The following is a 24,310-nucleotide window of genomic DNA, read 5'->3' on the forward strand; positions in this document are numbered from 1 at the left end:
TCTCCGCCTCCCGGCTTGGGGGGGGCGGCGATATGAGGCACGAGCGGGAGCGAACAGGGTCGATGCAGGAGGGAAGGGAGTCAGTGTAAGAAGAGAGAGGCGGACCTTGTTCTTTCGGCTCTTATGGCTTGGGATGGTTCACGCCTCTATTCGCGTGAACAACCAATGAACGTCCGCGAGCTGAAGCGGGGAAAAGTTCCTTTGTCTCTGTGGAAACACCCACCCTAATGATTTAGCCTTATCAGACTTCAGCCGTGATATTCTAGCAAGTTCGTAATTCAAGATTAATACATTTTTCATTACTTTGCTTTAGATAAATGGGTCTGTCAAAGCATGACGATTACACAGATACCAAAAATAATGTATATAAATGATCAAAACATGAAGTTACATTCAAATGCAGAATTACACACATTTAAAGATTTGATTAACACGTGATAAAACTGCAGATTCTCCAATTTATATGGGGAATCTTTAATGCACCAAAGCAATACTTCATACATTGAGACCACATTAAATAAGTAATAGTTTAGGATACATTGAGAAAAAGGTACCAGTGAATGTTTCTTTCCTGTCCTGTTGCCCAGTGGGGTCATAAAGCTTTACGACCTGGTCAGGAGTGGGGGTTGCAGAAATATGGCTCTCTTTGAGAAAGTTAAAATGAGGAGAACATTTCCAATTTATAAGATAGTAAAATTATAATCCTTGCATAACAAGGATTAACCATTGTACCCACAAACATATTCAAAATACATATTATTAAGGACTTACATAAAAAGCATAAAGAAACGTTCGTTTGCGTGTGTGTGCTTATGTGTGTGTGTGTGGGGGGGGGGGATTTCATGTCCCCTCTGAGGCTCGCAGGGGTATCGTAAATAATTTAAGTCCAGCCAGGCTGGCGCCAGGCCAGGCATTTAGTGCAAAAAGGTTTAATTTGTATGCCTGAATTTAACCCATGAATCGATGACCTGCATATCTGTTACACAGATATCATCTCTCCTGATCAAATGGGGTTTGTTACAAACAGGCACTTTTTTATTTGAGAAGGCTTTTTAATACTATTTATAATCTTCCGTCAACAACCTCACCGCAATCAATTATTCCGTTAGATGCGGAGAAGGCCTTCGACCGTGTGGAATGGGAATACTTATTTTATACTTTGAGGAAATTCGGCTTTAAAGATAATTTAATTTCTTGGGTGAAGATTTTATACTCGTCACCTTTGGCTTCAGTTAGGAAAAATAATAATCAGTCTTCTTACTTTCCTCTCTATCGTTCAACGTGGCAAGGGTGTCCTTTAAGTCCTTTTTTATTCGCTGTTGCAATTGAGTCTCGTTCCATTGCGCTTCATGCTGACCTGCATATTAGAGGTATTGTGAGTTGTGGGAACAGAAAGAACAGAAAGTGTATCTATATGCAGACAATCTTCTTTTATTCATAACTGACTTCTCTGTGTCAGTCCCAGCTGCACTTTCTGTTATTTTTTTTTGGATCCATATCTGGTTACAAGCTAAATTTAGGAAAGAGTGAGCTTCTTCCTATTAATAAGGCAGCAAATGAATACCCACTTCACACCCTGTCATTTAAAGTTGCTCCGCATGAGTTAAAATATCTTGGGATTCAGGTAACTGCTAAATTCAGGGATCTTTATCGCGCTAATTTCACTATTCTTCTGTCTCAAGTGCAAAGTAGTTTTAATCATTGGTCAGTGCTGAACATCTCTAGCAGCTCGGATTAATAGTATTAAGATGAATGTCCTTCCCAGGTTTCTATACTTGTTTCAATGTGTACTGATTTAACTGAATTCTGACATGAATTTAACTGAATTTAACATAACTGAATTCAATGATGAACTGCCTTTAACTATCATTTTGCATTATTGAGACACTGTTTTCCAAATGAATGTTGTTCAGTGCTTTGACGCAATGTATTTTGTTTAAAGCACTATATAAATAAAGGTGATTGATTGATTGATTGATTGATTGATTGATTGATTTTCCTTCCGCAAACCTTTTTCCGTAAATTAAATGACACTATTTCGGATTTTGTTTGGAGTGGGAAGCCACCAAGATTACGTAAACAGTATTTACAGAGCCCGAAGAAGCTAGGAGGAATGGCCTTACCCAAATTTAAGTTTTACTACTGGGCAGCTCATCTCAAAATAATTCAGTTTTTGCTACATTCTGGTTCACAGTTTTTATCGTCAGTTTTGGTTGGGAAGGGAGAATTCTTCCTGCAAGCCAGTTTCACATTCAGCTTCGGCTCATTCGCCTATTAAATTACCTATAAAAAATTACACCAAAAATATCATCATTAAGAAAACTGTTAAGATTTGGAATCAGTTTAGACGTTCCTTTGACCTTTAAACATGTTCTATTTTGGCACCAATAACAGCTAATCACTCCTTTCCTCCATCGTTAATTGACCGTGCATTTGAGGTTTGGTCTAATATGGGCATTAAAACATTTAAGGATATCTACATTGATAACACTTTCGCCTCATTTGAACAGTTGTGCAAAAAATTTCCCTCCCAAATCAACACTTTTTTAGGTACTTACAGATCCATAATATTTTTTTATAAGTTCCCTCAGTTTCATTCAGTGCCCTCTGACACATCCCTTGATATTTTTTTTTAAAACCAACTCCCACTTTGGAAGGTATAATTTCATTTATTTATGCTCAGATCCACCAATCCACTAGATTGGTTTCTTTGTCGTCAATTAAAGCGCTATGGGAGGAAGATCTGGGTATTGTGTTCAGTGATGATATGTGGTGGAATGTTCTTGACAAAGTACAACATTCTTCAATTTGTGCCAAACATGGACTGATCCAATGTAAATTTGTACAACATACTCATTTGACTAAAACCAGGCTCGCTAAGATGTTTAATAACATTGACCCGACTTGTGTCCGATGTCACCAGACAGCAGCATAACATATACATATGTTTTTGTCCTGCACTGTTTTAACAACTTATTGGCAAAATATTTTTGATTCTTTGAGTGAGGTCACAGGGAATAGAATAGTGCCTGATGTTGTCACTGCACTTTTCGGAGTAACTTTGGTCACATCGCTGTTGACTGCAGAGCTCAAGATGTTCATAGCCTTTGTTAGTTTGTTAGCAAGGCGCTTGATACTTTTGAATTGGAAGTCTCCTACAACTCCATCGCATATTCACTGGATTAGGGATGTTCTGTAAAAAGGTAGTTCAGGCTGAACTAGGTGCAATGCTTGAAATAGGAGTAATAGAAGAATCCAATAGTAACTGGGCGAGCCCGATAGTTTTAGTTTCGTAAACGGACGGCTCAGTCCGGTTCTGTGTGGATTACCGCAAGGTTCATGCTGTGTCGAAATTCGACGCGTATCCAATGCCGTGGGTTGACGAGATGCTTGATCGCCTTGGAATGGCTCGTTTTTATTTGACATTAGACTTAACAAAGAGATTTTGTCAGATCCCCTTGTCTCCATTATCCAAGGAAAAGACAGCTTTCACAACACAGTAAATATAATCAAGTATAAACATTACTTAATGTAAGTATAATCAGGGAAATTTGTTTAATAGTAAAATGGGACTGCAGTACTATTATTTATTATATCATTAGATTATTATTCATATAACGTTACTGCACATCAGCAACTCACCAGGAAAATGAACAATCTCAGATACCTTTGTCCACATATCACTTTTAATTTAATTTTATGTCCCTGTACGCAAACAGGGACATATCATAGATTATTGCAAACCCGAAACATCAATAATCAACCTGTCCTCTATTGTGCTTGAGAACTAATGTGGTCGGAGCTGCGTTCTCTGGAATCCTCTCAAGCGGTGGACTTTTACGTTCTGATTGGTTGCTGCCCAACCGTGTCATAGCTCATTACCATAAAATTGCCTTGATTTCAACTCTCCTCAACGCTCTCAACGGCCAAGTCCTCGCTGCTGCTCGACGCCAGCTTACATTGAAAATGAATGACTTCTGGCCACTTTGACGCTCTCGACGCCAGCGGTGTGAACGCACAGTTAGATGAAATCATTATATTCAGTAATGATTGGCAGCGGCATATGCAGCATCTAAGGGCTGTCCTGAGATCGCTGAGGGGGGCCTGGACTCACGACCAACCCAAAGAAGTGTACGATTGGGCGTGTGGAAGTAAGGTATCTGGGCTTCCACTTGGGGCATGGACAGGTGCGTCCCCAAATCGACAAGACAGCCGCTGTTGCGACCTGCCCACGTCCCAAGACAAAAAAGGAGGCAACACAGTTCTTGGGGCTGGCGGGATATTATAGACCGTTTGTTCCTAATTATTCGGACCTCACCAGCCCCTTGATTGACCTTACTAAAAAGGTGGCGCCAGATACGTTCCAAAGCAGCAATCTTATCCTGTTTGCATAAAACAAACCTGATCCCTTGCAGGTTAGGGCTTGCGGCTGTGTTGCTGTCACAACAAGCCTGAGATAAGTTTTGAAGAACAGATCAGCACAGGATTGACTCAAATCGTCGAAACCACAAGGAGTCAGTAAACCACAGAGGAAGGCAGTGTCCCAGGAGCAGGACTTAGACAGCATGCCTTATTAAACAGGCGATCGGATGTGGGAGAGGATGAGCCTTCTTGTTTGACTCTCATGTTCCTGAAGGGCCTGACTACTGCTAAAGAAAGTGTGTTCTCTCGCAATATTTTCAGACCATTATCGAGTACAAGCAGGGCCTCCCAGCATCAATTAAAACCAATGCTGCCAGCGGAATTATTCCAACCAATGCCACCATAAAGACTGGAGCCTAAATACAGTAAATAAGACCACTTGGCCACACTCCCCAAGTGGGAGTCCCTTTCCGTTCATCTTTGGCCTTAAACCATCCAGAAATAGAGGCGATGGCCTCCACGAACCATCTTCACGAAACATGTCCAATGCGGCCAAAGAAAGCTCTTTATTCAGCCATGGCAGCAAAAAGTGTCTCCCAAAATGGAGCCCCTGGCAGCGGTGGGATTCAAAAACATGCCCCTAAAGAGACTGGGGAAAAACAGAAAGAACCTCGTGGCCACGCTAACACATAATGCCCTTTACCCCAGGCACTATTCCACCAACTTTTTCCTTGTCGAGCTTCGCCACAAGATAACGTCTTGAATTTCTCCAAGGTTGAGGCTTCCTTCTTGAAGGGTTATGCAGTACTACCCCTGGAGGACCCCTTCCTGGAGAGTGCATGTCCTTCTCTTATAAAACACACCTGAATGCACTAATGAAGGCCCTTAGGGCTGTTCTGAAAATGGCAGATAGCTGAGCATTAGCCGTTATACTCAAAAAAGTAAAAAATCCAAACATTTTTTCACCAAAAACTTTCAACGAGTGACATTGGCTGTTACCATCCTTTATGATACTTATTACTTTTCACTATTTCAAATTATGTTCAAGTACTTTTTCCTGTTTTGAAGTAACTTCACTATAATTGTAAATTATTGGTGTCCCTACTTCAACTGGGTGCCTCTTTTAGAAAGGAGCAGAGGCTGGGACAGGCCTCCAGCGCTGACTTGGCTAAAAAGCAAGGAAAGCAAAAGCAGCACAATTCGGATGTTCACACAGCATCACTTTGCAAAGCCACAGCAGTCTTCCAAAAGGCTTTCCTGGCAGCGGTGGGATTCGAACCCTCGCCCCCGAAGAGACTGGAGCCTTAATCCAGCGCCTTAGACCGCTCGGCCACGCTACCTTGTTTGCCTGCGTTTCACGGGTCACTTCGACCAGTGGAAAGGCCGCCCCGAGCTGACTTTGATGAAAAGCTGCAGTCTAATCCTGTTTGCGTAAAACAAACCTGATCCCTTGCAGGTTAGGGCTTGCGGCTATGTCCCTGTCACAACAAGTCTGAGATAAGTTTGAAAGAACAGATCAGCACAAGATTGACTCAAATCGTCTTCAACGAAACCACAAGAAGTCAGTAAACCACAGAGGAACTGCAGTGCCCCAGGAGCAGGACTGAGACAGCATGCCTTATCAAACAGGCGATCGGATGTGGGAGAGGATGAGGCTTCTTGTTTGACTCTCATGTTCCTGAAGGGCCTGACTGCTGCCAGGGAAAGTGTGTTCTCTCGCAATATTTTCAGACCATTATCGAGTACAAGCAGGGCCTCCCGGCCTCAATTAAACCACTGATGGCAGCGGTATGATTCCAACCAACGGCACCATAGAGACTGGAGCCTAAATACAGTACATTAGACCACTTGGCCACGCTACCCTGGTGGGAGTCCCTTTTGTTCGTCTTTGGGCTTTATACCATCAAGAAATAGAAGCGACGGCCTCCACAAACCTTATTCAGTAAACATGTCCAATGCGGCCAAGGAAAGCTCTTTATTCGGCCATGGCAGCAAAAAGTGTCTCCCGAAATGGAGCCCCTGGCAGCGGTGGGATTCAAAACCACGCCCCTAAAGAGACTGGGGAAAAACAGAAAGAACCTCTTGGCCACGCTACCAGATAATGCCCTTTACCCCAGGCACTATTCCACCAACTTTTTCCTTGTCGAGCTTCGCCACAAGATAACGTCTTGAATTTCTCCAAGGTTGAGGCTTCCTTCTTGAAGGGTTATGCAGTACTACCCCTGGAGGACCCCTTCCTGGAGAGTGCATGTCCTTCTCTTATAAAACACACCTGAATGCACTAATGAAGGCCCTTAGGGCTGTTCTGAAAATGGCAGATAGCTGAGCATTAGCCGTTATACTCAAAAAAGTAAAAAATCCAAACATTTTTTCACCAAAAACTTTCAACGAGTGACATTGGCTGTTACCATCCTTTATGATACTTATTACTTTTCACTATTTCAAATTATATTCAAGTACTTTTTCCTGTTTTGAAGTAACTTCACTATAATTGTAAATTATTGGTGTCCCTACTTCAACTGGGTGCCTCTTTTAGAAAGGAGCAGAGGCTGGGACAGGCCTCCAGCGCTGACTTGGCTAAAAAGCAAGGAAAGCAAAAGCAGCTCAATTCGGATGTTCACACAGCATCACTTTGCAAAGCCACAGCAGTCTTCCAAAAGGCTTTCCTGGCAGCGGTGGGATTCAAACCCACGCCTCCGAAGAGACTGGAGCCTTAATCCAGCGCCTTAGACCGCTCGGCCACGCTACCTTGTTTGCCTGCGTTTCACGGGTCACTTCGACCAGTGGAAAGGCCGCCCCGAGCTGACTTTGATGAAAAGCTGCAGTCTAATCCTGTTTGCGTAAAACAAACCTGATCCCTTGCAGGTTAGGGCTTGCGGCTATGTCCCTGTCACAACAAGTCTGAGATAAGTTTGAAAGAACAGATCAGCACAAGATTGACTCAAATCGTCTTCAACGAAACCACAAGAAGTCAGTAAACCACAGAGGAAGTGCAGTGCCCCAGGAGCAGGACTGAGACAGCATGCCTTATCAAACAGGCGATCGGATGTGGGAGAGGATGAGGCTTCTTGTTTGACTCTCATGTTCCTGAAGGGCCTGACTGCTGCCAGGGAAAGTGTGTTCTCTCGCAATATTTTCAGACCATTATCGAGTACAAGCAGGGCCTCCCGGCCTCAATTAAACCACTGATGGCAGCGGTATGATTCCAACCAACGGCACCATAGAGACTGGAGCCTAAATACAGTACATTAGACCACTTGGCCACGCTACCCTGGTGGGAGTCCCTTTTGTTCGTCTTTGGGCTTTATACCATCCAGAAATAGAAGCGACGGCCTCCACAAACCTTATTCAGTAAACATGTCCAATGCGGCCAAGGAAAGCTCTTTATTCGGCCATGGCAGCAAAAAGTGTCTCCCGAAATGGAGCCCCTGGCGGCGGTGGGATTCAAAACCACGCCCCTAAAGAGACTGGGGAAAAACAGAAAGAACCTCTTGGCCACGCTACCAGATAATGCCCTTTACCCCAGGCACTATTCCACCAACTTTTTCCTTGTCGAGCTTCGCCACAAGATAACGTCTTGAATTTCTCCAAGGTTGAGGCTTCCTTCTTGAAGGGTTATGCAGTACTACCCATGGAGGACCCCTTCCTGGAGAGTGCATGTCCTTCTCTTATAAAACACACCTGAATGCACTAATGAAGGCCCTTAGGGCTGTTCTGAAAATGGCAGATAGCTGAGCATTAGCCGTTATACTCAAAAAAGTAAAAAATCCAAACATTTTTTCACCAAAAACTTTCAACGAGTGACATTGGCTGTTACCATCCTTTATGATACTTATTACTTTTCACTATTTCAAATTATATTCAAGTACTTTTTCCTGTTTTGAAGTAACTTCACTATAATTGTAAATTATTGGTGTCCCTACTTCAACTGGGTGCCTCTTTTAGAAAGGAGCAGAGGCTGGGACAGACCTCCAGCGCTGACTTGGCTAAAAAGCAAGGAAAGCAAAAGCAGCTCAATTCGGATGTTCACACAGCATCACTTTGCAAAGCCACAGCAGTCTTCCAAAAGGCTTTCCTGGCAGCGGTGGGATTCGAACCCACGCCCCCGAAGAGACTGGAGCCTTAATCCAGCGCCTTAGACCGCTCGGCCACGCTACCTTGTTTGCCTGCGTTTCACGGGTCACTTCGACCAGTGGAAAGGCCACCCCGAGCTGACTTTGATGAAAAGCTGCAGTCTAATCCTGTTTGCGTAAAACAAACCTGATCCCTTGCAGGTTAGGGCTTGCGGCTATGTCCCTGTTACAACAAGTCTGAGATAAGTTTGAAAGAACAGATCAGCACAAGATTGACTCAAATCGTCTTCAACGAAACCACAAGAAGTCAGTAAACCACAGAGGAAGTGCAGTGCCCCAGGAGCAGGACTGAGACAGCATGCCTTATCAAACAGGCGATCGGATGTGGGAGAGGATGAGGCTTCTTGTTTGACTCTCATGTTCCTGAAGGGCCTGACTGCTGCCAGGGAAAGTGTGTTCTCTCGCAATATTTTCAGACCATTATTGAGTACAAGCAGGGCCTCCCGGCCTCAATTAAACCACTGATGGCAGCGGTATGATTCCAACCAACGGCACCATAGAGACTGGAGCCTAAATACAGTACATTAGACCACTTGGCCACGCTACCCTGGTGGGAGTCCCTTTTGTTCGTCTTTGGGCTTTATACCATCCAGAAATAGAAGCGACGGCCTCCACAAACCTTATTCAGTAAACATGTCCAATGCGGCCAAGGAAAGCTCTTTATTCGGCCATGGCAGCAAAAAGTGTCTCCCGAAATGGAGCCCCTGGCAGCGGTGGGATTCAAAACCACGCCCCTAAAGAGACTGGGGAAAAACAGAAAGAACCTCTTGGCCACGCTACCAGATAATGCCCTTTACCCCAGGCACTATTCCACCAACTTTTTCCTTGTCGAGCTTCGCCACAAGATAACGTCTTGAATTTCTCCAAGGTTGAGGCTTCCTTCTTGAAGGGTTATGCAGTACTACCCCTGGAGGACCCCTTCCTGGAGAGTGCATGTCCTTCTCTTATAAAACACACCTGAATGCACTAATGAAGGCCCTTAGGGCTGTTCTGAAAATGGCAGATAGCTGAGCATTAGCCGTTATACTCAAAAAAGTAAAAAATCCAAACATTTTTTCACCAAAAACTTTCAACGAGTGACATTGGCTGTTACCATCCTTTATGATACTTATTACTTTTCACTATTTCAAATTATATTCAAGTACTTTTTCCTGTTTTGAAGTAACTTCACTATAATTGTAAATTATTGGTGTCCCTACTTCAACTGGGTGCCTCTTTTAGAAAGGAGCAGAGGCTGGGACAGGCCTCCAGCGCTGACTTGGCTAAAAAGCAAGGAAAGCAAAAGCAGCTCAATTCGGATGTTCACACAGCATCACTTTGCAAAGCCACAGCAGTCTTCCAAAAGGCTTTCCTGGCAGCGGTGGGATTCGAACCCACGCCCCCGAAGAGACTGGAGCCTTAATCCAGCACCTTAGACCGCTCGGCCACGCTACCTTGTTTGCCTGCGTTTCACGGGTCACTTCGACCAGTGGAAAGGCCACCCCGAGCTGACTTTGATGAAAAGCTGCAGTCTAATCCTGTTTGCGTAAAACAAACCTGATCCCTTGCAGGTTAGGGCTTGCGGCTATGTCCCTGTCACAACAAGTCTGAGATAAGTTTGAAAGAACAGATCAGCACAAGATTGACTCAAATCGTCTTCAACGAAACCACAAGAAGTCAGTAAACCACAGAGGAAGTGCAGTGCCCCAGGAGCAGGACTGAGACAGCATGCCTTATCAAACAGGCGATCGGATGTGGGAGAGGATGAGGCTTCTTGTTTGACTCTCATGTTCCTGAAGGGCCTGACTGCTGCCAGGGAAAGTGTGTTCTCTCGCAATATTTTCAGACCATTATCGAGTACAAGCAGGGCCTCCCGGCCTCAATTAAACCACTGATGGCAGCGGTATGATTCCAACCAACGGCACCATAGAGACTGGAGCCTAAATACAGTACATTAGACCACTTGGCCACGCTACCCTGGTGGGAGTCCCTTTTGTTCGTCTTTGGGCTTTATACCATCCAGAAATAGAAGCGACGGCCTCCACAAACCTTATTCAGTAAACATGTCCAATGCGGCCAAGGAAAGCTCTTTATTCGGCCATGGCAGCAAAAAGTGTCTCCCGAAATGGAGCCCCTGGCAGCGGTGGGATTCAAAACCACGCCCCTAAAGAGACTGGGGAAAAACAGAAAGAACCTCTTGGCCACGCTACCAGATAATGCCCTTTACCCCAGGCACTATTCCACCAACTTTTTCCTTGTCGAGCTTCGCCACAAGATAACGTCTTGAATTTCTCCAAGGTTGAGGCTTCCTTCTTGAAGGGTTATGCAGTACTACCCCTGGAGGACCCCTTCCTGGAGAGTGCATGTCCTTCTCTTATAAAACACACCTGAATGCACTAATGAAGGCCCTTAGGGCTGTTCTGAAAATGGCAGATAGCTGAGCATTAGCCGTTATACTCAAAAAAGTAAAAAATCCAAACATTTTTTCACCAAAAACTTTCAACGAGTGACATTGGCTGTTACCATCCTTTATGATACTTATTACTTTTCACTATTTCAAATTATATTCAAGTACTTTTTCCTGTTTTGAAGTAACTTCACTATAATTGTAAATTATTGGTGTCCCTACTTCAACTGGGTGCCTCTTTTAGAAAGGAGCAGAGGCTGGGACAGGCCTCCAGCGCTGACTTGGCTAAAAAGCAAGGAAAGCAAAAGCAGCTCAATTCGGATGTTCACACAGCATCACTTTGCAAAGCCACAGCAGTCTTCCAAAAGGCTTTCCTGGCAGCGGTGGGATTCGAACCCACGCCCCCGAAGAGACTGGAGCCTTAATCCAGCACCTTAGACCGCTCGGCCACGCTACCTTGTTTGCCTGCGTTTCACGGGTCACTTCGACCAGTGGAAAGGCCACCCCGAGCTGACTTTGATGAAAAGCTGCAGTCTAATCCTGTTTGCGTAAAACAAACCTGATCCCTTGCAGGTTAGGGCTTGCGGCTATGTCAATGTCACAACAAGTCTGAGATAAGTTTGAAAGAACAGCAAAAAGTTGGCAGCAAAAAGTGTCTCCCGAAATGGAGCCCCTGGCAGCGGTGGGATTCAAAACCACGCCCCTAAAGAGACTGGGGAAAAACAGAAAGAACCTCTTGGCCACGCTACCAGATAATGCCCTTTACCCCAGGCACTATTCCACCAACTTTTTCCTTGTCGAGCTTCGCCACAAGATAACGTCTTGAATTTCTCCAAGGTTGAGGCTTCCTTCTTGAAGGGTTATGCAGTACTACCCCTGGAGGACCCCTTCCTGGAGAGTGCATGTCCTTCTCTTATAAAACACACCTGAATGCACTAATGAAGGCCCTTAGGGCTGTTCTGAAAATGGCAGATAGCTGAGCATTAGCCGTTATACTCAAAAAAGTAAAAAATCCAAACATTTTTTCACCAAAAACTTTCAACGAGTGACATTGGCTGTTACCATCCTTTATGATACTTATTACTTTTCACTATTTCAAATTATATTCAAGTACTTTTTCCTGTTTTGAAGTAACTTCACTATAATTGTAAATTATTGGTGTCCCTACTTCAACTGGGTGCAACCTGCAGTCTAATCCTGTTTGCGTAAAACAAACCTGATCCCTTGCAGGTTAGGGCTTGCGGCTATGTCCCTGTCACAACAAGTCTGAGATAAGTTTGAAAGAACAGATCAGCACAAGATTGACTCAAATCGTCTTCAACGAAACCACAAGAAGTCAGTAAACCACAGAGGAAGTGCAGTGCCCCAGGAGCAGGACTGAGACAGCATGCCTTATCAAACAGGCGATCGGATGTGGGAGAGGATGAGGCTTCTTGTTTGACTCTCATTTTCCTGAAGGGCCTGACTGCTGCCAGGGAAAGTGTGTTCTCTCGCAATATTTTCAGACCATTATCGAGTACAAGCAGGGCCTCCCGGCCTCAATTAAACCACTGATGGCAGCGGTATGATTCCAACCAACGGCACCATAGAGACTGGAGCCTAAATACAGTACATTAGACCACTTGGCCACGCTACCCTGGTGGGAGTCCCTTTTGTTCGTCTTTGGGCTTTATACCATCCAGAAATAGAAGCGACGGCCTCCACAAACCTTATTCAGTAAACATGTCCAATGCGGCCAAGGAAAGCTCTTTATTCGGCCATGGCAGCAAAAAGTGTCTCCCGAAATGGAGCCCCTGGCAGCGGTGGGATTCAAAACCACGCCCCTAAAGAGACTGGGGAAAAACAGAAAGAACCTCTTGGCCACGCTACCAGATAATGCCTTTTACCCCAGGCACTATTCCACCAACTTTTTCCTTGTCGAGCTTCGCCACAAGATAACGTCTTGAATTTCTCCAAGGTTGAGGCTTCCTTCTTGAAGGGTTATGCAGTACTACCCCTGGAGGACCCCTTCCTGGAGAGTGCATGTCCTTCTCTTATAAAACACACCTGAATGCACTAATGAAGGCCCTTAGGGCTGTTCTGAAAATGGCAGATAGCTGAGCATTAGCCGTTATACTCAAAAAAGTAAAAAATCCAAACATTTTTTTCACCAAAAACTTTCAACGAGTGACATTGGCTGTTACCATCCTTTATGATACTTATTACTTTTCACTATTTCAAATTATATTCAAGTACTTTTTCCTGTTTTGAAGTAACTTCACTATAATTGTAAATTATTGGTGTCCCTACTTCAACTGGGTGCCTCTTTTAGAAAGGAGCAGAGGCTGGGACAGGCCTCCAGCGCTGACTTGGCTAAAAAGCAAGGAAAGCAAAAGCAGCTCAATTCGGATGTTCACACAGCATCACTTTGCAAAGCCACAGCAGTCTTCCAAAAGGCTTTCCTGGCAGCGGTGGGATTCGAACCCACGCCCCCAAAGAGACTGGAGCCTTAATCCAGCGCCTTAGACCGCTCGGCCACGCTACCTTGTTTGCTTGCGGTTCACGGGTCACTTCGACCAGTGGAAAGGCCGCCCCGAGCTGACTTTGATGAAAAGCTGCAGTCTAATCCTGTTTGCGTAAAACAAACCTGATCCCTTGCAGGTTAGGGCTTGCGGCTATGTCCCTGTCACAACAAGTCTGAGATAAGTTTGAAAGAACAGATCAGCACAAGATTGACTCAAATCGTCTTCAACGAAACCACAAGAAGTCAGTAAACCACAGAGGAAGTGCAGTGCCCCAGGAGCAGGACTGAGACAGCATGCCTTATCAAACAGGCGATCGGATGTGGGAGAGGATGAGGCTTCTTGTTTGACTCTCATGTTCCTGAAGGGCCTGACTGCTGCCAGGGAAAGTGTGTTCTCTCGCAATATTTTCAGACCATTATCGAGTACAAGCAGGGCCTCCCGGCCTCAATTAAACCACTGATGGCAGCGGTATGATTCCAACCAACGGCACCATAGAGACTGGAGCCTAAATACAGTACATTAGACCACTTGGCCACGCTACCCTGGTGGGAGTCCCTTTTGTTCGTCTTTGGGCTTTATACCATCCAGAAATAGAAGCGACGGCCTCCACAAACCTTATTCAGTAAACATGTCCAATGCGGCCAAGGAAAGCTCTTTATTCGGCCATGGCAGCAAAAAGTGTCTCCCGAAATGGAGCCCCTGGCAGCGGTGGGATTCAAAACCACGCCCCTAAAGAGACTGGGGAAAAACAGAAAGAACCTCTTGGCCACGCTACCAGATAATGCCCTTTACCCCAGGCACTATTCCACCAACTTTTTCCTTGTCGAGCTTCGCCACAAGATAACGTCTTGAATTTCTCCAAGGTTGAGGCTTCCTTCTTGAAGGGTTATGCAGTACTACCCCTGGAGGACCCCTTCCTGGAGAGTGCATGTCCTTCTCTTATAAAACACACCTGAATGCACTAATGAAGGCCCTTAGGGCTGTTCTGAAAATGGCAGATAGCTGAGCATTAGCCGTTATACTCAAAAAAGTAAAAAATCCAAACATTTTTTCACCAAAAACTTTCAACGAGTGACATTGGCTGTTACCATCCTTTATGATACTTATTACTTTTCACTATTTCAAATTATATTCAAGTACTTTTTCCTGTTTTGAAGTAACTTCACTATAATTGTAAATTATTGGTGTCCCTACTTCAACTGGGTGCCTCTTTTAGAAAGGAGCAGAGGCTGGGACAGGCCTCCAGCGCTGACTTGGCTAAAAAGCAAGGAAAGCAAAAGCAGCTCAATCCGGATGTTCACACAGCATCACTTTGCAAAGCCACAGCAGTCTTCCAAAAGGCTTTCCTGGCAGCGGTGGGATTCGAACCCACTCCCCCGAAGAGACTGGAGCCTTAATCCAGCGCCTTAGACCGCTCGGCCACGCTACCTTGTTTGCCTGCGTTTCACGGGTCACTTGGACCAGTGGAAAGGCCGCCCCGAGCTGACTTTGATGAAAAGCTGCAGTCTAATCCTGTTTGCGTAAAACAAACCTGATCCCTTGCAGGTTAGGGCTTGCGGCTATGTCCCTGTCACAACAAGTCTGAGATAAGTTTGAAAGAACAGATCAGCACAAGATTGACTCAAATCGTCTTCAACGAAACCACAAGAAGTCAGTAAACCACAGAGGAAGTGCAGTGCCCCAGGAGCAGGACTGAGACAGCATGCCTTATCAAACAGGCGATCGGATGTGGGAGAGGATGAGGCTTCTTGTTTGACTCTCATGTTCCTGAAGGGCCTGACTGCTGCCAGGGAAAGTGTGTTCTCTCGCAATATTTTCAGACCATTATCGAGTACAAGCAGGGCCTCCCGGCCTCAATTAAACCACTGATGGCAGCGGTATGATTCCAACCAACGGCACCATAGAGACTGGAGCCTAAATACAGTACATTAGACCACTTGGCCACGCTACCCTGGTGGGAGTCCCTTTTGTTCGTCTTTGGGCTTTATACCATCCAGAAATAGAAGCGACGGCCTCCACAAACCTTATTCAGTAAACATGTCCAATGCGGCCAAGGAAAGCTCTTTATTCGGCCATGGCAGCAAAAAGTGTCTCCCGAAATGGAGCCCCTGGCAGCGGTGGGATTCAAAACCACGCCCCTAAAGAGACTGGGGAAAAACAGAAAGAACCTCTTGGCCACGCTACCAGATAATGCCCTTTACCCCAGGCACTATTCCACCAACTTTTTCCTTGTCGAGCTTCGCCACAAGATAACGTCTTGAATTTCTCCAAGGTTGAGGCTTCCTTCTTGAAGGGTTATGCAGTACTACCCCTGGAGGACCCCTTCCTGGAGAGTGCATGTCCTTCTCTTATAAAACACACCTGAATGCACTAATGAAGGCCCTTAGGGCTGTTCTGAAAATGGCAGATAGCTGAGCATTAGCCGTTATACTCAAAAAAGTAAAAAATCCAAACATTTTTTCAGCCAAAAACTTTCAACGAGTGACATTGGCTGTTACCATCCTTTATGATACTTATTACTTTTCACTATTTCAAATTATATTCAAGTACTTTTTCCTGTTTTGAAGTAACTTCATTATAATTGTAAATTATTGGTGTCCCTACTTCAACTGGGTGCCTCTTTTAGAAAGGAGCAGAGGCTGGGACAGGCCTCCAGCGCTGACTTGGCTAAAAAGCAAGGAAAGCAAAAGCAGCTCAATTCGGATGTTCACACAGCATCACTTTGCAAAGCCACAGCAGTCTTCCAAAAGGCTTTCCTGGCAGCTGTGGGATTCGAACGCACGCCCCCGAAGAGACTGGAGCCTTAATCCAGCGCCTTAGACCGCTCGGCCACGCTACCTTGTATGCCAGCGGTTCACGGGTCACTTGGACCAGTGGAAAGGCCGCCCCGAGCTGACTGATGAAAAGCTGCAGTCTAATCCTGTTTGCGTAAAACAAACCTGATCCCTTGCAGGTTAGGGCTTGCGGCTATGTCCCTGTCACAACAAGTCTGAGATAAGTTTGAAAGAACAGATCAGCACAAGATTGACTCAAATCGTCTTCAACGAAACCACAAGAAGTCAGTAAACCACAGAGGAAGTGCAGTGCCCCAGGAGCAGGACTGAGACAGCATGCCTTATCAAACAGGCGATCGGATGTGGGAGAGGATGAGGCTTCTTGTTTGACTCTCATTTTCCTGAAGGGCCTGACTGCTGCCAGGGAAAGTGTGTTCTCTCGCAATATTTTCAGACCATTATCGAGTACAAGCAGGGCCTCCCGGCCTCAATTAAACCACTGATGGCAGCGGTATGATTCCAACCAACGGCACCATAGAGACTGGAGCCTAAATACAGTACATTAGACCACTTGGCCACGCTACCCTGGTGGGAGTCCCTTTTGTTCGTCTTTGGGCTTTATACCATCCAGAAATAGAAGCGACGGCCTCCACAAACCTTATTCAGTAAACATGTCCAATGCGGCCAAGGAAAGCTCTTTATTCGGCCATGGCAGCAAAAAGTGTCTCCCGAAATGGAGCCCCTGGCAGCGGTGGGATTCAAAACCACGCCCCTAAAGAGACTGGGGAAAAACAGAAAGAACCTCTTGGCCACGCTACCAGATAATGCCTTTTACCCCAGGCACTATTCCACCAACTTTTTCCTTGTCGAGCTTCGCCACAAGATAACGTCTTGAATTTCTCCAAGGTTGAGGCTTCCTTCTTGAAGGGTTATGCAGTACTACCCCTGGAGGACCCCTTCCTGGAGAGTGCATGTCCTTCTCTTATAAAACACACCTGAATGCACTAATGAAGGCCCTTAGGGCTGTTCTGAAAATGGCAGATAGCTGAGCATTAGCCGTTATACTCAAAAAAGTAAAAAATCCAAACATTTTTTTCACCAAAAACTTTCAACGAGTGACATTGGCTGTTACCATCCTTTATGATACTTATTACTTTTCACTATTTCAAATTATATTCAAGTACTTTTTCCTGTTTTGAAGTAACTTCACTATAATTGTAAATTATTGGTGTCCCTACTTCAACTGGGTGCCTCTTTTAGAAAGGAGCAGAGGCTGGGACAGGCCTCCAGCGCTGACTTGGCTAAAAAGCAAGGAAAGCAAAAGCAGCTCAATTCGGATGTTCACACAGCATCACTTTGCAAAGCCACAGCAGTCTTCCAAAAGGCTTTCCTGGCAGCGGTGGGATTCGAACCCACGCCCCCGAAGAGACTGGAGCCTTAATCCAGCACCTTAGACCGCTCGGCCACGCTACCTTGTTTGCTTGCGGTTCACGGGTCACTTCGACCAGTGGAAAGGCCGCCCCGAGCTGACTTTGATGAAAAGCTGCAGTCTAATCCTGTTTGCGTAAAACAAACCTGATCCCTTGCAGGTTAGGGCTTGCGGCTATGTCCCTGTCACAACAAGTCTGAGATAAGTTTGAAAGAACAGATCAGCACAAGATTGACTCAAATCGTCTTCAACGAAACCACAAGAAGTCAGTAAACCACAGAGGAAGTGCAGTGCCCCAGGAGCAGGACTGAGACAGCATGCCTTATCAAACAGGCGATCGGATGTGGGAGAGGATGAGGCTTCTTGTTTGACTCTCATGTTCCTGAAGGGCCTGACTGCTGCCAGGGAAAGTGTGTTCTCTCGCAATATTTTCAGACCATTATCGAGTACAAGCAGGGCCTCCCGGCCTCAATTAAACCACTGATGGCAGCGGTATGATTCCAACCAACGGCACCATAGAGACTGGAGCCTAAATACAGTACATTAGACCACTTGGCCACGCTACCCTGGTGGGAGTCCCTTTTGTTCGTCTTTGGGCTTTATACCATCCAGAAATAGAAGCGACGGCCTCCACAAACCTTATTCAGTAAACATGTCCAATGCGGCCAAGGAAAGCTCTTTATTCGGCCATGGCAGCAAAAAGTGTCTCCCGAAATGGAGCCCCTGGCAGCGGTGGGATTCAAAACCACGCCCCTAAAGAGACTGGGGAAAAACAGAAAGAACCTCTTGGCCACGCTACCAGATAATGCCCTTTACCCCAGGCACTATTCCACCAACTTTTTCCTTGTCGAGCTTCGCCACAAGATAACGTCTTGAATTTCTCCAAGGTTGAGGCTTCCTTCTTGAAGGGTTATGCAGTACTACCCCTGGAGGACCCCTTCCTGGAGAGTGCATGTCCTTCTCTTATAAAACACACCTGAATGCACTAATGAAGGCCCTTAGGGCTGTTCTGAAAATGGCAGATAGCTGAGCATTAGCCGTTATACTCAAAAAAGTAAAAAATCCAAACATTTTTTCACCAAAAACTTTCAACGAGTGACATTGGCTGTTACCATCCTTTATGATACTTATTACTTTTCACTATTTCAAATTATATTCAAGTACTTTTTCCTGTTTTGAAGTAACTTCACTATAATTGTAAATTATTGGTGTCCCTACTTCAACTGGGTGCCTCTTTTAGAAAGGAGCAGAGGCTGGGACAGGCCTCCAGCGCTGACTTGGCTAAAAAGCAAGGAAAGCAAAAGCAGCTCAATCCGGATGTTCACACAGCATCACTTTGCAAAGCCACAGCAGTCTTCCAAAAGGCTTTCCTGGCAGCGGTGGGATTCGAACCCACGCCCCCGAAGAGACTGGAGCCTTAATCCAGCGCCTTAGACCGCTCGGCCACGCTACCTTGTTTGCCTGCGTTTCACGGGTCACTTGGACCAGTGGAAAGGCCGCCCCGAGCTGACTTTGATGAAAAGCTGCAGTCTAATCCTGTTTGCGTAAAACAAACCTGATCCCTTGCAGGTTAGGGCTTGCGGCTATGTCCCTGTCACAACAAGTCTGAGATAAGTTTGAAAGAACAGATCAGCACAAGATTGACTCAAATCGTCTTCAACGAAACCACAAGAAGTCAGTAAACCACAGAGGAAGTGCAGTGCCCCAGGAGCAGGACTGAGACAGCATGCCTTATCAAACAGGCGATCGGATGTGGGAGAGGATGAGGCTTCTTGTTTGACTCTCATGTTCCTGAAGGGCCTGACTGCTGCCAGGGAAAGTGTGTTCTCTCGCAATATTTTCAGACCATTATCGAGTACAAGCAGGGCCTCCCGGCCTCAATTAAACCACTGATGGCAGCGGTATGATTCCAACCAACGGCACCATAGAGACTGGAGCCTAAATACAGTACATTAGACCACTTGGCCACGCTACCCTGGTGGGAGTCCCTTTTGTTCGTCTTTGGGCTTTATACCATCCAGAAATAGAAGCGACGGCCTCCACAAACCTTATTCAGTAAACATGTCCAATGCGGCCAAGGAAAGCTCTTTATTCGGCCATGGCAGCAAAAAGTGTCTCCCGAAATGGAGCCCCTGGCAGCGGTGGGATTCAAAACCACGCCCCTAAAGAGACTGGGGAAAAACAGAAAGAACCTCTTGGCCACGCTACCAGATAATGCCCTTTACCCCAGGCACTATTCCACCAACTTTTTCCTTGTCGAGCTTCGCCACAAGATAACGTCTTGAATTTCTCCAAGGTTGAGGCTTCCTTCTTGAAGGGTTATGCAGTACTACCCCTGGAGGACCCCTTCCTGGAGAGTGCATGTCCTTCTCTTATAAAACACACCTGAATGCACTAATGAAGGCCCTTAGGGCTGTTCTGAAAATGGCAGATAGCTGAGCATTAGCCGTTATACTCAAAAAAGTAAAAAATCCAAACATTTTTTCAGCCAAAAACTTTCAACGAGTGACATTGGCTGTTACCATCCTTTATGATACTTATTACTTTTCACTATTTCAAATTATATTCAAGTACTTTTTCCTGTTTTGAAGTAACTTCACTATAATTGTAAATTATTGGTGTCCCTACTTCAACTGGGTGCCTCTTTTAGAAAGGAGCAGAGGCTGGGACAGGCCTCCAGCGCTGACTTGGCTAAAAAGCAAGGAAAGCAAAAGCAGCTCAATTCGGATGTTCACACAGCATCACTTTGCAAAGCCACAGCAGTCTTCCAAAAGGCTTTCCTGGCAGCGGTGGGATTCGAACCCACGCCCCCGAAGAGACTGGAGCCTTAATCCAGCGCCTTAGACCGCTCGGCCACGCTACCTTGTATGCCAGCGGTTCACGGGTCACTTGGACCAGTGGAAAGGCCGCCCCGAGCTGACTTTGATGAAAAGCTGCAGTCTAATCCTGTTTGCGTAAAACAAACCTGATCCCTTGCAGGTTAGGGCTTGCGGCTATGTCCCTGTCACAACAAGTCTGAGATAAGTTTGAAAGAACAGATCAGCACAAGATTGACTCAAATCGTCTTCAACGAAACCACAAGAAGTCAGTAAACCACAGAGGAAGTGCAGTGCCCCAGGAGCAGGACTGAGACAGCATGCCTTATCAAACAGGCGATCGGATGTGGGAGAGGATGAGGCTTCTTGTTTGACTCTCATGTTCCTGAAGGGCCTGACTGCTGCCAGGGAAAGTGTGTTCTCTCGCAATATTTTCAGACCATTATCGAGTACAAGCAGGGCCTCCCGGCCTCAATTAAACCACTGATGGCAGCGGTATGATTCCAACCAACGGCACCATAGAGACTGGAGCCTAAATACAGTACATTAGACCACTTGGCCACGCTACCCTGGTGGGAGTCCCTTTTGTTCGTCTTTGGGCTTTATACCATCCAGAAATAGAAGCGACGGCCTCCACAAACCTTATTCAGTAAACATGTCCAATGCGGCCAAGGAAAGCTCTTTATTCGGCCATGGCAGCAAAAAGTGTCTCCCGAAATGGAGCCCCTGGCAGCGGTGGGATTCAAAACCACGCCCCTAAAGAGACTGGGGAAAAACAGAAAGAACCTCTTGGCCACGCTACCAGATAATGCCCTTTACCCCAGGCACTATTCCACCAACTTTTTCCTTGTCGAGCTTCGCCACAAGATAACGTCTTGAATTTCTCCAAGGTTGAGGCTTCCTTCTTGAAGGGTTATGCAGTACTACCCCTGGAGGACCCCTTCCTGGAGAGTGCATGTCCTTCTCTTATAAAACACACCTGAATGCACTAATGAAGGCCCTTAGGGCTGTTCTGAAAATGGCAGATAGCTGAGCATTAGCCGTTATACTCAAAAAAGTAAAAAATCCAAACATTTTTTCACCAAAAACTTTCAACGAGTGACATTGGCTGTTACCATCCTTTATGATACTTATTACTTTTCACTATTTCAAATTATATTCAAGTACTTTTTCCTGTTTTGAAGTAACTTCACTATAATTGTAAATTATTGGTGTCCCTACTTCAACTGGGTGCCTCTTTTAGAAAGGAGCAGAGGCTGGGACAGGCCTCCAGCGCTGACTTGGCTAAAAAGCAAGGAAAGCAAAAGCAGCTCAATCCGGATGTTCACACAGCATCACTTTGCAAAGCCACAGCAGTCTTCCAAAAGGCTTTCCTGGCAGCGGTGGGATTCGAACCCACGCCCCCGAAGAGACTGGAGCCTTAATCCAGCGCCTTAGACCGCTCGGCCACGCTACCTTGTTTGCCTGCGTTTCACGGGTCACTTGGACCAGTGGAAAGGCCGCCCCGAGCTGACTTTGATGAAAAGCTGCAGTCTAATCCTGTTTGCGTAAAACAAACCTGATCCCTTGCAGGTTAGGGCTTGCGGCTATGTCCCTGTCACAACAAGTCTGAGATAAGTTTGAAAGAACAGATCAGCACAAGATTGACTCAAATCGTCTTCAACGAAACCACAAGAAGTCAGTAAACCACAGAGGAAGTGCAGTGCCCCAGGAGCAGGACTGAGACAGCATGCCTTATCAAACAGGCGATCGGATGTGGGAGAGGATGAGGCTTCTTGTTTGACTCTCATGTTCCTGAAGGGCCTGACTGCTGCCAGGGAAAGTGTGTTCTCTCGCAATATTTTCAGACCATTATCGAGTACAAGCAGGGCCTCCCGGCCTCAATTAAACCACTGATGGCAGCGGTATGATTCCAACCAACGGCACCATAGAGACTGGAGCCTAAATACAGTACATTAGACCACTTGGCCACGCTACCCTGGTGGGAGTCCCTTTTGTTCGTCTTTGGGCTTTATACCATCCAGAAATAGAAGCGACGGCCTCCACAAACCTTATTCAGTAAACATGTCCAATGCGGCCAAGGAAAGCTCTTTATTCGGCCATGGCAGCAAAAAGTGTCTCCCGAAATGGAGCCCCTGGCAGCGGTGGGATTCAAAACCACGCCCCTAAAGAGACTGGGGAAAAACAGAAAGAACCTCTTGGCCACGCTACCAGATAATGCCCTTTACCCCAGGCACTATTCCACCAACTTTTTCCTTGTCGAGCTTCGCCACAAGATAACGTCTTGAATTTCTCCAAGGTTGAGGCTTCCTTCTTGAAGGGTTATGCAGTACTACCCCTGGAGGACCCCTTCCTGGAGAGTGCATGTCCTTCTCTTATAAAACACACCTGAATGCACTAATGAAGGCCCTTAGGGCTGTTCTGAAAATGGCAGATAGCTGAGCATTAGCCGTTATACTCAAAAAAGTAAAAAATCCAAACATTTTTTCAGCCAAAAACTTTCAACGAGTGACATTGGCTGTTACCATCCTTTATGATACTTATTACTTTTCACTATTTCAAATTATATTCAAGTACTTTTTCCTGTTTTGAAGTAACTTCACTATAATTGTAAATTATTGGTGTCCCTACTTCAACTGGGTGCCTCTTTTAGAAAGGAGCAGAGGCTGGGACAGGCCTCCAGCGCTGACTTGGCTAAAAAGCAAGGAAAGCAAAAGCAGCTCAATTCGGATGTTCACACAGCATCACTTTGCAAAGCCACAGCAGTCTTCCAAAAGGCTTTCCTGGCAGCGGTGGGATTCGAACCCACGCCCCCGAAGAGACTGGAGCCTTAATCCAGCGCCTTAGACCGCTCGGCCACGCTACCTTGTATGCCAGCGGTTCACGGGTCACTTGGACCAGTGGAAAGGCCGCCCCGAGCTGACTTTGATGAAAAGCTGCAGTCTAATCCTGTTTGCGTAAAACAAACCTGATCCCTTGCAGGTTAGGGCTTGCGGCTATGTCCCTGTCACAACAAGTCTGAGATAAGTTTGAAAGAACAGATCAGCACAAGATTGACTCAAATCGTCTTCAACGAAACCACAAGAAGTCAGTAAACCACAGAGGAAGTGCAGTGCCCCAGGAGCAGGACTGAGACAGCATGCCTTATCAAACAGGCGATCGGATGTGGGAGAGGATGAGGCTTCTTGTTTGACTCTCATGTTCCTGAAGGGCCTGACTGCTGCCAGGGAAAGTGTGTTCTCTCGCAATATTTTCAGACCATTATCGAGTACAAGCAGGGCCTCCCGGCCTCAATTAAACCACTGATGGCAGCGGTATGATTCCAACCAACGGCACCATAGAGACTGGAGCCTAAATACAGTACATTAGACCACTTGGCCACGCTACCCTGGTGGGAGTCCCTTTTGTTCGTCTTTGGGCTTTATACCATCCAGAAATAGAAGCGACGGCCTCCACAAACCTTATTCAGTAAACATGTCCAATGCGGCCAAGGAAAGCTCTTTATTCGGCCATGGCAGCAAAAAGTGTCTCCCGAAATGGAGCCCCTGGCAGCGGTGGGATTCAAAACCACGCCCCTAAAGAGACTGGGGAAAAACAGAAAGAACCTCTTGGCCACGCTACCAGATAATGCCCTTTACCCCAGGCACTATTCCACCAACTTTTTCCTTGTCGAGCTTCGCCACAAGATAACGTCTTGAATTTCTCCAAGGTTGAGGCTTCCTTCTTGAAGGGTTATGCAGTACTACCCCTGGAGGACCCCTTCCTGGAGAGTGCATGTCCTTCTCTTATAAAACACACCTGAATGCACTAATGAAGGCCCTTAGGGCTGTTCTGAAAATGGCAGATAGCTGAGCATTAGCCGTTATACTCAAAAAAGTAAAAAATCCAAACATTTTTTCACCAAAA

The 24,310-nt window shown here is 45.9% G+C and overlaps 12 non-coding genes across 12 annotated transcripts; all 12 read right to left on the reverse strand.

The window, feature by feature from the left end:
- Positions 1 to 5,620: 5,620 nt before the first annotated feature.
- Positions 5,621 to 5,702, reverse strand: trnal-aag (transfer RNA leucine (anticodon AAG)). Its single transcript has one exon. It is a non-coding gene; the product is annotated as a tRNA-Leu (tRNA).
- Positions 5,703 to 7,029: 1,327 nt separating this feature from the next.
- Positions 7,030 to 7,111, reverse strand: trnal-aag (transfer RNA leucine (anticodon AAG)). Its single transcript has one exon. It is a non-coding gene; the product is annotated as a tRNA-Leu (tRNA).
- Positions 7,112 to 8,438: 1,327 nt separating this feature from the next.
- Positions 8,439 to 8,520, reverse strand: trnal-aag (transfer RNA leucine (anticodon AAG)). The gene has a single exon. It is a non-coding gene; the product is annotated as a tRNA-Leu (tRNA).
- A 1,327-nt stretch (positions 8,521 to 9,847) lies between these two features.
- Positions 9,848 to 9,929, reverse strand: trnal-aag (transfer RNA leucine (anticodon AAG)). The gene has a single exon. It is a non-coding gene; the product is annotated as a tRNA-Leu (tRNA).
- Positions 9,930 to 11,256: 1,327 nt separating this feature from the next.
- Positions 11,257 to 11,338, reverse strand: trnal-aag (transfer RNA leucine (anticodon AAG)). Its single transcript has one exon. It is a non-coding gene; the product is annotated as a tRNA-Leu (tRNA).
- A 1,985-nt stretch (positions 11,339 to 13,323) lies between these two features.
- On the reverse strand, positions 13,324 to 13,405 carry trnal-aag (transfer RNA leucine (anticodon AAG)). The gene has a single exon. It is a non-coding gene; the product is annotated as a tRNA-Leu (tRNA).
- Positions 13,406 to 14,732: 1,327 nt separating this feature from the next.
- On the reverse strand, positions 14,733 to 14,814 carry trnal-aag (transfer RNA leucine (anticodon AAG)). Its single transcript has one exon. It is a non-coding gene; the product is annotated as a tRNA-Leu (tRNA).
- A 2,736-nt stretch (positions 14,815 to 17,550) lies between these two features.
- Positions 17,551 to 17,632, reverse strand: trnal-aag (transfer RNA leucine (anticodon AAG)). Its single transcript has one exon. It is a non-coding gene; the product is annotated as a tRNA-Leu (tRNA).
- A 1,327-nt stretch (positions 17,633 to 18,959) lies between these two features.
- On the reverse strand, positions 18,960 to 19,041 carry trnal-aag (transfer RNA leucine (anticodon AAG)). The gene has a single exon. It is a non-coding gene; the product is annotated as a tRNA-Leu (tRNA).
- A 1,328-nt stretch (positions 19,042 to 20,369) lies between these two features.
- Positions 20,370 to 20,451, reverse strand: trnal-aag (transfer RNA leucine (anticodon AAG)). Its single transcript has one exon. It is a non-coding gene; the product is annotated as a tRNA-Leu (tRNA).
- A 1,327-nt stretch (positions 20,452 to 21,778) lies between these two features.
- trnal-aag (transfer RNA leucine (anticodon AAG)) lies at positions 21,779 to 21,860 on the reverse strand. The gene has a single exon. It is a non-coding gene; the product is annotated as a tRNA-Leu (tRNA).
- A 1,328-nt stretch (positions 21,861 to 23,188) lies between these two features.
- Positions 23,189 to 23,270, reverse strand: trnal-aag (transfer RNA leucine (anticodon AAG)). Its single transcript has one exon. It is a non-coding gene; the product is annotated as a tRNA-Leu (tRNA).
- Between the last annotated feature and the right edge of the window lie 1,040 nt (positions 23,271 to 24,310).

This window comes from Carassius gibelio, chromosome A4 (genome assembly GCF_023724105.1).
Source record: "Carassius gibelio isolate Cgi1373 ecotype wild population from Czech Republic chromosome A4, carGib1.2-hapl.c, whole genome shotgun sequence".
NCBI lineage: Eukaryota > Metazoa > Chordata > Actinopteri > Cypriniformes > Cyprinidae > Carassius > Carassius gibelio.